Consider the following 13,733-nt stretch of genomic DNA (forward strand, 5'->3'; position numbering starts at 1 on the left):
GTTAGGATTGCAAGTTACATGGAGTGGGGCACGGACTCACAGTGGTATCTTGATCTGACCTTGTTCGCCTGTCACTTGGGTCTTGGAGACTCTGGTTATATGGTGGTTCTCCCATTAAGTTCTTGCAGACTGCAGTGGGACCCAGGGGAGTGGGAATGGATTGATGAAATGCAGCGAGAGAAGAGCATCCCCTTCTTTCGTTACACAATCAGAAATGTCAGGAGATTTCAGCTTAGTAGTAGAGGCTGGAGGCCCTCCAAAGTCCCTTATTGGGATAGTTTTCATATTTCTGCAGAGGTGTAGAAAAACTTTTGAAGGAGGCTTTGGAAATCCCTTAGAAATAGAAAGATCATGGAACTCGAACAAGATTTTTCCTCAAGTCAGGAACATACCAGACATCACAGATATACTTTTTCTTTCCTGAATCTAGACGAATGGGAACATCTCCCACTCTTGTGATGTCCAGAGTGGCATCATTGGCATACGTAACATGTCTGCCATGAACAGGTTTGATTTCTTCAAACCACTCTTTCCTGTGAGTCACGTGCTTCGATGCACCACTATCTAGATACCAAGTATCTATGGCAGCAAATGAAGAATCCCCAGATGAAGCAAGAGAAGCATCAAGTGCAACTAATTTTCCCCTGGCCCCCAAGACTTCCAAAATGCAATAAACACATAATCATTTCCCTCTTGTGCAAAGTTTGCATGAGATGGTGAAGCATTGGCATTTTCAGATGGTACCACATAATTACTACTTGTGCCTTGCCTCTTTTTCTCATTGGCAATCCTTTTCTGGCACTCTGCAATATAATGACCAGGCTTCTTGCAATAATTGCATTTTCCTTTCTTCACCTTTGCACCTTTATCTGCATTCCCAGCATTTGTGTTTGTGTTGCTCTCCTTCCCGGGTTGATAAGCATGGCTGGTCTTTTTCTGAAATTTACCCTTTCCATGAGTGACAATCACTTGCTCACTCGAACGGGCTGAATTGGAAATCTGCATTTCTTCCTATAAGAGCAAGCCAACTAACTCCTCAAAATTGAGTGGAGCAACCCTGAGCATAATAGTCAAGTAACAAAGGTATCATATGCGGGTGCCAGACTCTTGAGGGTGATAGAGACCAATTTCTTTTGTTCTATATCCTCATCTTTTGGCTTTCTATTCATGGAGGGATTGCAGTGAACCTGTGGAGATCCAGGACCCTAATTGAGTTGAGTCAGTTCAGCATTGCCTTTGGGGTGAGGACGATCTGGAAGGGTATTGCCAAGATTCTTTGCATATTTCTGGCAATCCTTCAACCATATTATGATTATGCAAATATGCCAAAGCTCTGTGATGTGATGGCTAAACCTGGCATGCCATAAATCACTTGGAGAATCCTCATATTCATGCAAGTAGATCATGTTCTTGCTCAAGGGTTAGGTCGTTGGCTATATAGGCCGGTTTAGGGTCTTTGCCTTCATTGGCAAGGACCATCATAACCGTACTGGTTCCCTTGCTCTGCCATTCTTTTAGCTTGCTCAAGAAGTATTTTGTGGTCTTGGACCATGTAAGCTTTGAAGTTCCTAGGGACTTGGCATAAATCAGCTCTCTTCCTTGTCATCCTCCAAGGCTTTTAAGGTGGGTTGCTTCTCCTTCAAAGAAATCTTAGTGGCCTTGGCCTTTGAGGCCTTTCTTTCTCAAGGTGAAGAGAGCCATAGCATGCTGATTATATGGCTGAGCATCAAGCTTGTAAAGACCCATGTTGGCCTCATAAGAACCTGTAGCCACAATCTCATGCCCTTTCTTTGGATCCTTGATCCTGCATTGATCATCCTGGAATTCCACAATCATGTGATGGTCATGAGCCAGTTGCGAGCTCATCCCGAATGTCAGTAATCTTTGCAATATGAGCTGAAATAGGTTGACCTTCCTTCATGGACAAGTCATTGAGCTTATTATTCAAAGCAATGCTTCTTGCTTCATTCTTCACATTCCACATACTTTTCACTCTATCCCAAGTTGCCTTTGAAGTCTTGCAAGACTTGATAGTGGACTTAATGTCTATCTTCACAGACAATGCAATCAAAGACAATGCTTGGACATCCCTGCGATCAGACCTCTTCTGATCCTCTGTGGGAGTGGTAGTAGAGGACTAAGTGGTAGGTAGTGCCAGAAGTGGAAGATGCACTCGTGCTAGATCTAGTAGGTCTAGCCTCATCACCATTCACAATATCCCATAAGAAGCCTTTCCAACCACGATATTCTTGAGTGTAAATGACCACAAATCATAGTTGGGGCCATCCAACTTGTTGGCCTCAGTCATGGTCCCAAAATTCTCTGAAAGAGACATGATGCTGGCTCAAGAATACATGCAAATAAATCTGCAAAGAAAGGCAACAAATGGGTACCTGAAATGCGACTGACTGCTATGCAATCACTTCAGTGGCATATACTGATAGTGGCTGCTCTGAAATAGCAGTAAATTTGTCCCAAAAATTGCTTGCACTAAGGCCAATCCCTGCTGGGATAATAACTGCAAAAATCTGCTCAATCACAATCTCCTTCCGGGATACAAAATGCAATCAAGCACTGTACTTCTGTCCCAAATTCTGCTAAATTGCAGCCAAACAATGGCTCAATGCAATGCCAAACAATGGCCCAAATGCAAAGTACTTCTGCCCCGAAAATCAGCCAAGCACTGGCTCAAATTGCAATATTCTGAAGCACTTCACGTGCTAGAATGCAATCCCAACTGCAACTACCTGTCAATCAGTCTCAAGACTCATAAATGCAAGCTGTACCACAAATCTTGCACCCAACACAATGGGAATCCAAATGCAAGTCTGGAAAGCTGCAAACAACTTGTAGAAGTTGTGCCCACTAAAAACAAGTGCCTAAAACAGCCTCAAGTTGTGAAACAATGCACCTTGCAATGCACTTGCAATATGGGCAAGAGAAGTTCCCGAAATTGTCCTAGAACTAAAAAGATTCCTGATCTAAGCAAAAACAGCCAAAAAATGCTCGGAATCGCCTTCTGACAAGTCTTACGGATTCAGAATCGGCTTCTGACAAGTCATACGGACTCCTGGCACTGTCGCGCAAATATCCGTATAGAGTTGTACGGGCGTCCGCACAACTATACGGACAAAATTTTGCAAAAAAAGAAATTTCGCCCGAAATGGTGCGAGACAAGTTCGTTTGTTTACAGGCAGCTGTGAAATTTTAAAAATCGTCGAAATAGGAGCTCAAAAAGTTGAAAAACATCCGTTGGCCTTCTGGCTATGAAACGAGGCACCGGACTGAACTGGAGCAAAATCTGGGCTGCCAGGGTCGAATGCGAGCTTTGGGAGCTCAAACGGAACAGAATGTGGGCAACCAAGAACAAAACTAGAGCACCAAGCTTGCGGGAGTCTAAAAGCAAGTGCGGGAATGGAATCTAGTGACGGATGCTCTGATACCACATGTAGGAACAAGAATGGAGAAGAGTTGTGAACACAAGAGAACAAGAAGTGAACACATTTGAACTCCAACTGAAATGTTCAAATGAAACAATACAAGTACTTGGTATATATAGTACCCAAGTACTAGTCAACCATATAATTGACTTATGGCCTACAACACCAAATCATTGTAGACATCTCTACACCAAGGCCCTCCAAGAAGAAGACTGTTGGGACACATTGGGCAAGCATCCCTTTCACGCAATCTCACGGACCTGCAAGCTACCAAGAAACAATCAAAGGCATCTTCAACCCCATCAAAATCTGCACCGGCTTGCCATAATGCACACCTCACCCATACCTTAGACACACTTGTGTCAGTGATCCATGATGTTGCCATCAGATCATTCCCCACGACCCGATTTACAATATGTCCTTCAGTAGGAAAGATGCCCCAAAATCTGTGGTTTAATGATGAATGCCGAGAGATGAGACACTTGACGAGGTCTGAGGCACTTCAGTCCATAGGATGGATGAGGTGATTAAATCTTTCCTTGGAGGCGACCCCACCTTTGCATGGGGGATCCTATCTGAGGGAAAACCACCTATTCGCATCACAAACCCAGGTGTGTGGATATGCGACATCTCTCTGTGATGTCTTGGTGAAGGAACCACCTGATATGTCCTCCCTTCCCTAGGCCCATAGCATGCATTTTTGTTCACCGCACAGAATGTATAAAGCTGCATGATGCCGGCTCCTTCACAACTAGAGAGCCTAGGATCATGAGGGAATGCAGACTGAGCACTTTGCACACGGACAGGAGGTCTTGGCCCCAATCTTAGCACAAATGTTCAATCATGTTGTATGTCATGGCTTCCTTCTTGCTCGGAGTACCACCACCATTGTACCGATACACAAAGCAGGGGATCCAATGGACATTGGGAGCTACTGTACTCTCATGATTGGTCATACACTGGCCAAGATCTATGGGTCAATACTAGAGAGAGAGAGAGAGAGATCAGCTCTATAAAGAGACACACGGACAATGGGCTTTACGAGACAAGTTGGGTTCCAGAGACAACATTCCACTCTTGATCATATCTTCACTTTGTAGATAGTCATCGAGTAGGCAGTAGGGGAGATTGAGATCCCAAAAAGGCTATACTTGCTGTATACACTTTTGGAAGGTGTTTTGACACAATCCCACAATCCTGCATTGTTATGCGACTTCAAGAGATACACATCCTAGGAGACATGATTTGGGAGGTGATGAGTGGGTACGATTCAGTCAGAGGGAGAGTACATTCCCCTGGAGGCATGCTAGATTGGGTAGAGAGCATGATAGGAGTGAAGCAGGGATGCCCCCTCTCACAAACACTACTTGGACTCTATATTGATGAGATCACAACTTTCATTAACCACCTAGGAGATAGGGATCGTCGTTGCTGGCCTACTTGATGATACATATACTATTGTATGCAGATGACAATAGTCCTTATATCCTCTTCAACAACAGCCTTACAATGACATTTAGAGGCCCTAGAGGTGTTTGTAAAGAGAGAGACTTGACAGATAATCTTGTAAGACCACGGTTATGATTCTCAACACCTCATGAGGAGTAATTCATCGACATGGCTTCACTTATCGAGGGGATCCGGTGGAGATTGTGCAGTCATACACCTATCTAGGGGCAATTTTTGCAAGGCCAATCGTTTTGACTTGCATGATGACGTGGAGCTCTAACTCGCCTAGAGTGATAGTTCTTTGAGGCACACTTTCAGGACCCCATGGCAAAGGGATGGCTATTTGACATGGGATCCAGGACGATTTGGAGTAAGCCCTCAGTTTGTCACCAAATCATACAGGCAGAGTTTGCAATGACACCACTCCAAAGCATAGTTACCAGGGAACGGGGATGTTTCGGGAACCGGGGGGGGGGGGTCGGAACAGGAACGTTTCGGAAAGGGGGAACGGGAATAGGAATGCCACGTCATCAAATCACATGGAAAGATACCAAAATATGCTAAAAACCAGATGTAGCAGCTTTAAGATTTCCATTTGATCTTTAGACTTTTAAAGACACAAAATCCTTAGAAAACTGAAATATAAATCAATGCAAATTGCAATGTCCATTGTGCAATGTGCATGAACTTAGTTTAAAGCTTTAAGTTATAGAATTGCAGATCATAGAGGCTCGAGCATATAATATGCAAAATACAACAAAATGAGGCCATGCCTGAAGCCTGAACAGAAGGCCTCAATACCAAATAGTAAATACAAAAAAGGACTCTAGACTCTCGAGTCAAGTACATGGTATATAGGAAAATAGAGAGTCAGGCTTGCCGCCTAATGGTCTACCGGAACAGAGGACTCGCCCTCATCTTGCTGAGCCTGATCTTCAGCCTCGACCTGGGGGTCATCATCCTCATGCTCATCCTCCTTAGCCTCAGGAGCACCCTCTGCATCACTGTCGGAGTCCTCATGTGGTCGAAATCCAAGATACGGTTCAGGAGTGCAATCTGCCCTGAACTTGTTAAGCAAACGCAAGTTTGCATTAACAAATACAAGATCATTTGCCTTCTGAACCCTAAGCGTGTTCCTCTTTTTTGTTGCAATGTTCCCAAAATTACTCCACAACCGCTCAACGGGCGAAGAGCTAGCCCCCTGGCTGAGTATATGAATGGCCATATTCTGCAACAATGGAGTATCTGCCCCATAGTCCTCCCACCAACAAACGGAGGAAATCTTGAACCTGTCTGCCTGTGCATCCTCCAATCCAAATAACCCTTTTCCTTGCCTATAAAATGACAGATCCTCCCGCACCTTCCTCCTATCATCTGCACTTGGGACAAGTCGTCTCAATATTTGTTCCTATCCTTGCACCACCTCCTTATCTGTTTCTTGCCCCTTCCCTTGAAATTCTGGATCCAAAACAAAGGCTTCAGCCTCTAAAGGTGAATGATATTCCATCCACCGAGAGGTTGCAAGTGCCCTAATCTCCTCCTTCCTCCAAGCATATAAGTCATCAATGCCCTGAATAGTCTCAATCATCCTATCCAGTCCTTCATACACCTTCCCAATGCAAGGACTATCCCCATCAATAAGCCTCAACATCAAAATAATAGGCTTTGAAACCCGAAGCAAGAGGCGAACATCATCCCAAAATATGTCATCCAAGACAATGGTCTTGCATCTCTGAGTCCCTACAGTGCTACGCTCACGCCATGCATCCCATTCACTCGAAACAACAAGCTGTCTCATTTGAGTTTTCAGCTTAAAAAGACGCCTCAACATGATGAAATTATATGCAAAGCGCGTCTCTCTCAGAATACTTTAGGAGATTCTTGTTTGGGGATATCTTCCGAAAAACAGCCAAGATGTAGTGGTGGCGAGTGATGAAAGAGACAATATGATTACCCATATCAAAGATAGGATCCACCCAATCCAACTTACCAATATCCTTCAGGAGATTATTCAGCCCATGTGCCATGCAAGGAGTGAAGGTAAGATGAGGGTACTTCGCTTCAAGAATCCTCCCCGCTGCCCTGTTGGCATTCTCACCATCTGAAACAAATTGGATGACATCTTGTGCACCCACATACTCAATGGCCTCCATCCAAATGCTAGCCAACCTCTCGGCTGACTTTCCCACCTCTGAATTATCAATAGCTTTAATGAAAAAGCTAGCCCCTCTGGAGTATGCAATGATGCCCTGAATAGAGCGGCTTTTAGTGTCACTCCATCCATCTCCCATCAATGTGACATTGCATCTCAGCCATATGTCTTTGATGGGAGCCAAAGCATGCTCTATGGCCATCTTCTATGTCGCCAAGATCGTGGTGCATAGCGCCTCACATGAGGGGGGAGTGTAAGATGGACCAAATGCTGCAATCTCCTTCACCATATCAATGAAGTAAGGATTGCGGGCCTTCACTGTGGGCACATCTGCTCCATAAAAGAATCGGCCCACTGCTGCATCTACCTGTGCCCTCCTCCCAGGATGCCACAAGACTAGCTTGCACGACTCTCGAAGCCCCTGAATTGGCAGCCCCTAAAGGTGTGGATGAAGCTCTACTCCGGAAGGAGGCAGAAATGGAAGCAGCAAGAGTTGCTGCACTTGGGGCTGGTGGTGGCACTGGTGGTCGACCTTGAGGATCAAGAATGGCAGGTTGCTTGTTTACCTCCATGTCCAACTTCTCTGCAAGTGCCACAAAACGTGCATGCTCATGATAAAAAAATAAATAAAAGAGTGATATATTCCATTCAAAACAAATCATACAAGAGGTGGGAGAGAAAGTACTCTATCCCTAGCCTCAACAATGTGGCAAAAAAGCCATGGAGGTGGTCTAAAATGCCACGACATCCCAAAAGGGGTCAAATGAAAAAATAATGAGCAGTCCCATATCCTCATGAAGGATATAAGTCTCCCACGAGCTGCCAAAGAGGTGCCTGTACACCGCTCCCATTGACTGCTGAGAGTGAAGATAATCTTCGCCCAAATGGAAGCGAGAGTGTCAGCCTCCGTGCATAAATGGCCCCCAAGGACAAAAGAACATCGCGAACACCGTATCCGCCATAGGGTAATGCTGGAAATCACCTCGTAGGTTGACCCTGCAGCTGAAGTAGGCATGGAATCCTGAGCTAGTACCGGTGCCAAAAGTAAATCCTACGGCTGCATGATGCTGGCCTCTGTGGGACCCCATCTCTACCGACTATTGTACTCAAAGTTTATGGCGACCCACCAAGAGTCACACCTGGGTCACGTCATGGTCACCTCAGCAACATGCCAAGTTGTTATACCTTGGTCATACATCGTCGCAGCATGTTCACATATGTTCACATCTTGGTCACATAGAACAGACTTGGACATGACTTGACATGGAACAGACTTGGACATGACTTGACATGGACTTGACCTGGACATGACTTGGGTATGACGGAAGCAATACATGACCGAAGAGTGCCAAACCTCAACCTCGACTCACCATGGTCAAAGTCAATCAGAGGGAAGTACTGGTGCAATGGTACACGGGATACACCTGTTGGTGCACATGGGAAGCAGTCCAACAGTTAAGAGGCATAGGTGGTGCACCAACCCTCTCAACCAACTAGTGTCAGGAGCGCATGGAATAGACAGGAGAACACATGGAGCACGGGATTCACTGACCCAGAACAAGCTGGAGTGTTGCGGAAGCCATCAAGGACAGAGCGTACCACAAACGGTGGAATGGCTAAGGATGGCTAAGGGTGCAAGAAGACATCCAATAGGAAGAAGGAGAGGAGATTGGTAGCGGGGGGTGGAGCAGAGGAGGAGAAGGTGAAGAGGGGGAAAGGGGAAAGGGGGAGGGGGACATTGGGGAGGGACGAGAGGCGTGAGTGAAGGAGTGAGAGGCTAGAGTCAAGAGCTCGCCTCGTGCGTATATTCGGGGGTGTATCAGTCATCTTGCTTTCTAATGAGTTATGCTACTCCCCATCTCTGCTCGCTACTCTAAAATCTCTTTCCATTGTGTTCTCCTTCCCTCCTCTCCCTTCACCTGGTACAACAGACCTGTTTCATGTGGTTGAAGTTCTTTGCCGTTCATGTCGAGGGTTGGCTTTCATGATGTTGTTCCGCTTTGGTCTTCTTCTTACTCACATCACTTCAGCACTTGTACCGCTTGCACATAGTTGACACCATCTACCGCTTGCATATAGTTGACACCATCGACAAGCACTCGCCTACGTACCATCAGTGACACTTATGGCATGTCTTACTCGCTTCTCGCACGAGTGGCCCTAGGCCTCCGGTAATACTTCCGGAAGTGTTAGAAACCCCCCCCCTCTCAGACAGTTTTTGGCGATCACGGTGGGACACTGCTGGTGTTGAGTAGCATGAGTGAAGTGGTGATCTAGGGTCCTAGAGAGAGGTCTTATGCCGAGTAGTTCTGAAACCTTTGAAGGAGCTAGTGAGAGAACTGGGAGGTACTTGAGGAGAGTGGAGAAAAGACTTCTGGCAGACCAAACTAGGTACAAGAAGCATTACGTACGACGTAAGTTTGCGAAGTCCTCAACTCGAGCACAAAGTGAGCCCATTGGAGCAGTAGCCAGAGCAAGTAACTTCATCGACACTCTCATTGACTTGGATCAACAGGAACCCTGCAGATCCGGACTCCGGAGAAGAAGAAGCGGAGAACAGGTGAAAGAAGAGGGTACTAAGGACGAGGGCTCCTTAGGGACTCGTCAAGGTCAAGGCAGCCCCTCTCCTCCTCCTGCAACGATGTCTTCATCAACCACCTCTTCTACCGGAGTGGTGACTCCATCTGCTCCCGCCTCAACCTCTGCTCCCGCCTCAACCTCTTCTACCGGAGTGGTGACTCCATCTGCTCCCGCCTCAACCTCTTGTGGACAAGCTGCTACCTCATCTGTTATGCATAGCTCCGGGCTCCTAGCTAATCCTTCTTCTACATCTATTCCATTGGGGGGTACTTTTGCTCCGGCCATGCCTTTACCTGCCATGATGGTTTCATCTCCCTTTTCATCCACACCGCTGTTGCCTTTTCCACCACCTCCTTCCTTTCCTTCTGCCTACTCATCCATGACTTCAACTCCGTCCCTCTCTTTCCCAAATGCTCTCCCATCCTCTTTCACCCCCACATCTTCCATGTTCTCACCCTTTCCCTCTGCAACACCGATACCCCCCACTTACGCCCTACCATCTGGGTACACTTCCTCTATGACTACACCGAGACCCCCCACTTACGCCCTACCATCTGGGTACACTTCTCCATTGTGGTCCTCCACAGGAGGAGTTGTCGGGGTGGTCTCCTCCTTGGGAGCACCAACACTCATTACAGCCCCATCGGGACTCCCTCCAACTCTTGCATCCTCTCCAACCTCTCGGGTGGGGATGGCCGCCTCTCCAACCTCTCGGGTGGGGATGGCCGTTCTCAGTCCTCCAGACAGAGCTAGACTTCTCGAGCTACTCAACAAGGTCCACGTGAAGACTCAAAAGTTCAAAGGCCACCTCCATGAGGATGCGGAAGCTCATGTGAGGAAGTTCCTCACAGCATGTAGAGCGAAAGGTGTGGAGAATGAGCATGCGTTCCTTCACATCTTTCCCTCGTCATTGGAGGATGCCGCGGATGTATGGTACAGTCAATTTCCTCCAGACCACTTCCAGACGTGGACAGACCTAAGGGAGGAATTCTTACGCACTTTCAAGTTGGAAAAATTCGAACACATGATTGTCCAAGAGTTATCCACTGACACCATGAAGCCTGGAGAGAGCATCTCTGAGATGTACACAAGGATGAGGGTCTTGGCGGCAAAGATGTCGGTGCCACCCAATGACGCCGTCATGAAGGGGTGGTTTTTGAAGGCTTTACCCTCCACCATTGCTATAAGGCTGGTTGACAAACTTCCTGAGCATGCCTCACTACAAGAATTTATGAGGGAAGCAGTGAAGATGGAACGGTCCCAGTTAAGTTTCGCCTCAACACCCGCCCAGACCGCCCAACTTCCGAGAGAAGAGGGCTCACAGGCATGGCAGCAACTCAAGAAGGAATTAGAAGAAATCAAAGAAGGTCTGAAAGACAGAACAAAAGTGGATGGACCGTCACCCTTTGAAGCTTAGATAAGAAGTGGTCTCTGGTGCACCGACTGCAAGGGTTCTGGCCATGGCTACTGGGAATGTCCATCGAAGCGTAAGGTACCCACCTCGACCTCCTTTTGCACATTTTGTGAAATTCATGGACATGATGCCTCCGAGTGTAGGTATCTTAAGGGGTTGAGGAAGCTTCTACCGGAGTATCCAATTGGAGAACCACTGGTGGCTACAATCAACAAAGCTGCACCGACCACTTCAGGGCCAGTATCCCTAGCTTCAGCGCCTGTGAAGGCACCTGAACCACCCACCCATCCTATCATTCCACCTCCACTACTTCCTAATCCTCCTTTGCAGAAAGCTCCTACTCCTAGTGAATTTGGGGCTCCATACTTCTATCCTCCGCCCTATTATGCACAGTATCAACCACCTATGTCAGGGGGTGGATATGGACCCCCTTATATCTGCGGTCGACGGGGTGGGTTCCGAGGTGGATGTGGAGGCAGAGGTACCAACTTTCGCAGGCCCATCATGTGCTATAGATGTGGCGAGTACGGCCATTACCAAGATGATTGTACACAACCATTCGGGGGACCCTCTTGTACACAGTGCAACACAAATGACCACTACACCAGAGATTGTCCCAATGGCAGAAGGGAATCAACATCGCAAGTCAACATGGTTGATGTAGTAGTGGCAGGGGAGGGTGACAAACCCCATTTGATTGGTGCAGTGTTGGGAGCTGTGACTAGGTCACAAATGAAGGGTGACAATAGTAAGGATGACTCAACATCAATATCGGAGGCCTCATCACCAACTAATACCAGCTCAGTCACTAGAGGAGCATCCCCACCTCCTTCCTCCAAGGTGGAGAGTGGGCACAGGACTGCATCACCCTTGTCCTCTCCTGTAACTGGATTAGAAAGGACCCGAAGGGCCCCACAGCCATCAAGACCTATCAATAGCTCTAAAACTACCTCAGCTCCAAGGGAGCAATCTATGCCTTCAAGGTACCAGGAGGTGGTCAGGAGTGTCACCAAAGATCTTCAATCTAGTTCTGAAGATGAAGGCGTCACACCTCAGTTCCCTTCCCGCAAGTCCAGAATAGTGAGGTTTGCAACGGAAGTGACAACTTTAGGGCAAAAACGTGAGGAGTCACAGGCAGGCCCATCCACTTTCCACTCAGGAAGCACAATGAAACAAGAGAAGGAAAAAGGGGTGAAGCCTAGTAGTGCCCGAGAAAAGGGGAAATGGGTGATGGGAGAGTCACCACAGGAAATATTGATTGAGAATCCAGAGGCACCTCCTCTTCCTCGTGTGAGCTTCGACCCTCGGCCAGAAGCTCGGCGGATGAAGGCACAAAAGGCTGCTGCTACTGGCCAGCCCTATTCTTTGATGGATGACTTGATGGATTTTAGGCCCAATATCACCTTACGACAACTCTGTCAATTGTCTCCACATATCAAGCATCAGACTATTGCATTTTTGAATCGCATGCCAGGAGGGCGCCAAAGGGGATCTATTCAGGGCGGGCCCACACCAGAGACAGTAACAGTTCAAGATGGAGTAACACTAGACAATTGCTCAGCCTATGCTGCCCTCACATGTGAACAAAGTCCCAAGCTCGCAGTGGAGATCAATGGGGTGGAGCTGAAAGATGTTTTCTTGGATGGTGGAGCAGCAGCAAACATCATGCCGAGAGGTACTCTTCAACAATTGGGTTTGAAATTGACAACTGATGTACATTTCCAAGTACGCATGGCGGATCAACGCAAGGTGAAGCCTATGGGGGCTGTCAAAGGTGTTCACATGAAGATTGGGGGAGTTACATTCCTGTCCAATTTTATTGTACTTAATATGACGGAGGGTGAGCAGACTTATCCTCTACTTCTTGGTAGACCATGGTTACGCTCCGCAAAGGCCATTCAAGATTGGTCAAGTGATGAAGTTCGACTGCCTTTGGGATCCACATCCTTAGAAATAGACATGGTTATTGGAAGGGCCCGCTGTGGAACTTGGGGAAGAGGATTTGGAAGAAGAAGAAGGGGTGGAAGAGGAGCGATGGGCACTTGGGGATTGGCCCCTACAGAAAGAAGAGTTGGCCTATGTGGAGGACTCACCCTTCCAAGGTGAAACCTATGTAACAGCAGCACGAGATGATGGTGAGAGCTTGACGTACTTGTTGGAACATGCTGGACCAGATGAGGAAGAAGCTGTCATCTTGGATTGGATGGGGGCCCTGGGATCCTTAGCCATCAACGTGGTGGAGTTGTGTCCAGAAGAGGATCCTAAAGCCCATCTTGGTACTTCACGGAATGCGCAAGAGGTGAGCCAAGAAGCCTCTTCACCACCTGGTTTGGCTGATCTCATGTATGAACGGATGCCTTTTGGTCTTCTTAATAATCCCCACATGTATCAGCGAATGATGTCCGCAAGTACCAAACCAAGTGGTGGGGAGGCCACCAGGGTGACTCAAAGACAAGACCATGAAGCAGCAATGGAAGCAATGGAGGCACACGACATGGATGCCTCACACCAAGAAAATGACCATGGGGTCACAACAGAGGAGGAAGAGGATGCTATGCAAGAAGATGCTGAGCTGGCAGAGCATAATGATGGTACTGAAGAGAACACTCATGAATCTATGGAAGAAGAAGATGACCACATAGATCATGGGCTGGCTGAGCACAATGATGGTATTGGAGAAGACACTCATGGATCTGCA

The 13,733-nt window shown here is 47.3% G+C and overlaps 1 protein-coding gene and 1 pseudogene across 1 annotated transcript in view; one reads left to right on the forward strand and one right to left on the reverse strand.

Moving 5' to 3' along the window:
• The window catches only part of LOC147883595 (uncharacterized), a 205,074-nt gene that overhangs the window by 164,547 nt on the left and 26,794 nt on the right, over nucleotides 1-13,733 (forward strand). The window lies entirely within an intron of this gene.
• On the reverse strand, nucleotides 5,773-7,183 carry LOC147883596 (uncharacterized; annotated as a pseudogene).

This window comes from Dipteris shenzhenensis, chromosome 28 (genome assembly GCF_047967505.1).
Source record: "Dipteris shenzhenensis isolate YYH24624 ecotype China chromosome 28, Dip_SZ_1.0, whole genome shotgun sequence".
NCBI classification, from domain to species: domain Eukaryota; kingdom Viridiplantae; phylum Streptophyta; class Polypodiopsida; order Gleicheniales; family Dipteridaceae; genus Dipteris; species Dipteris shenzhenensis.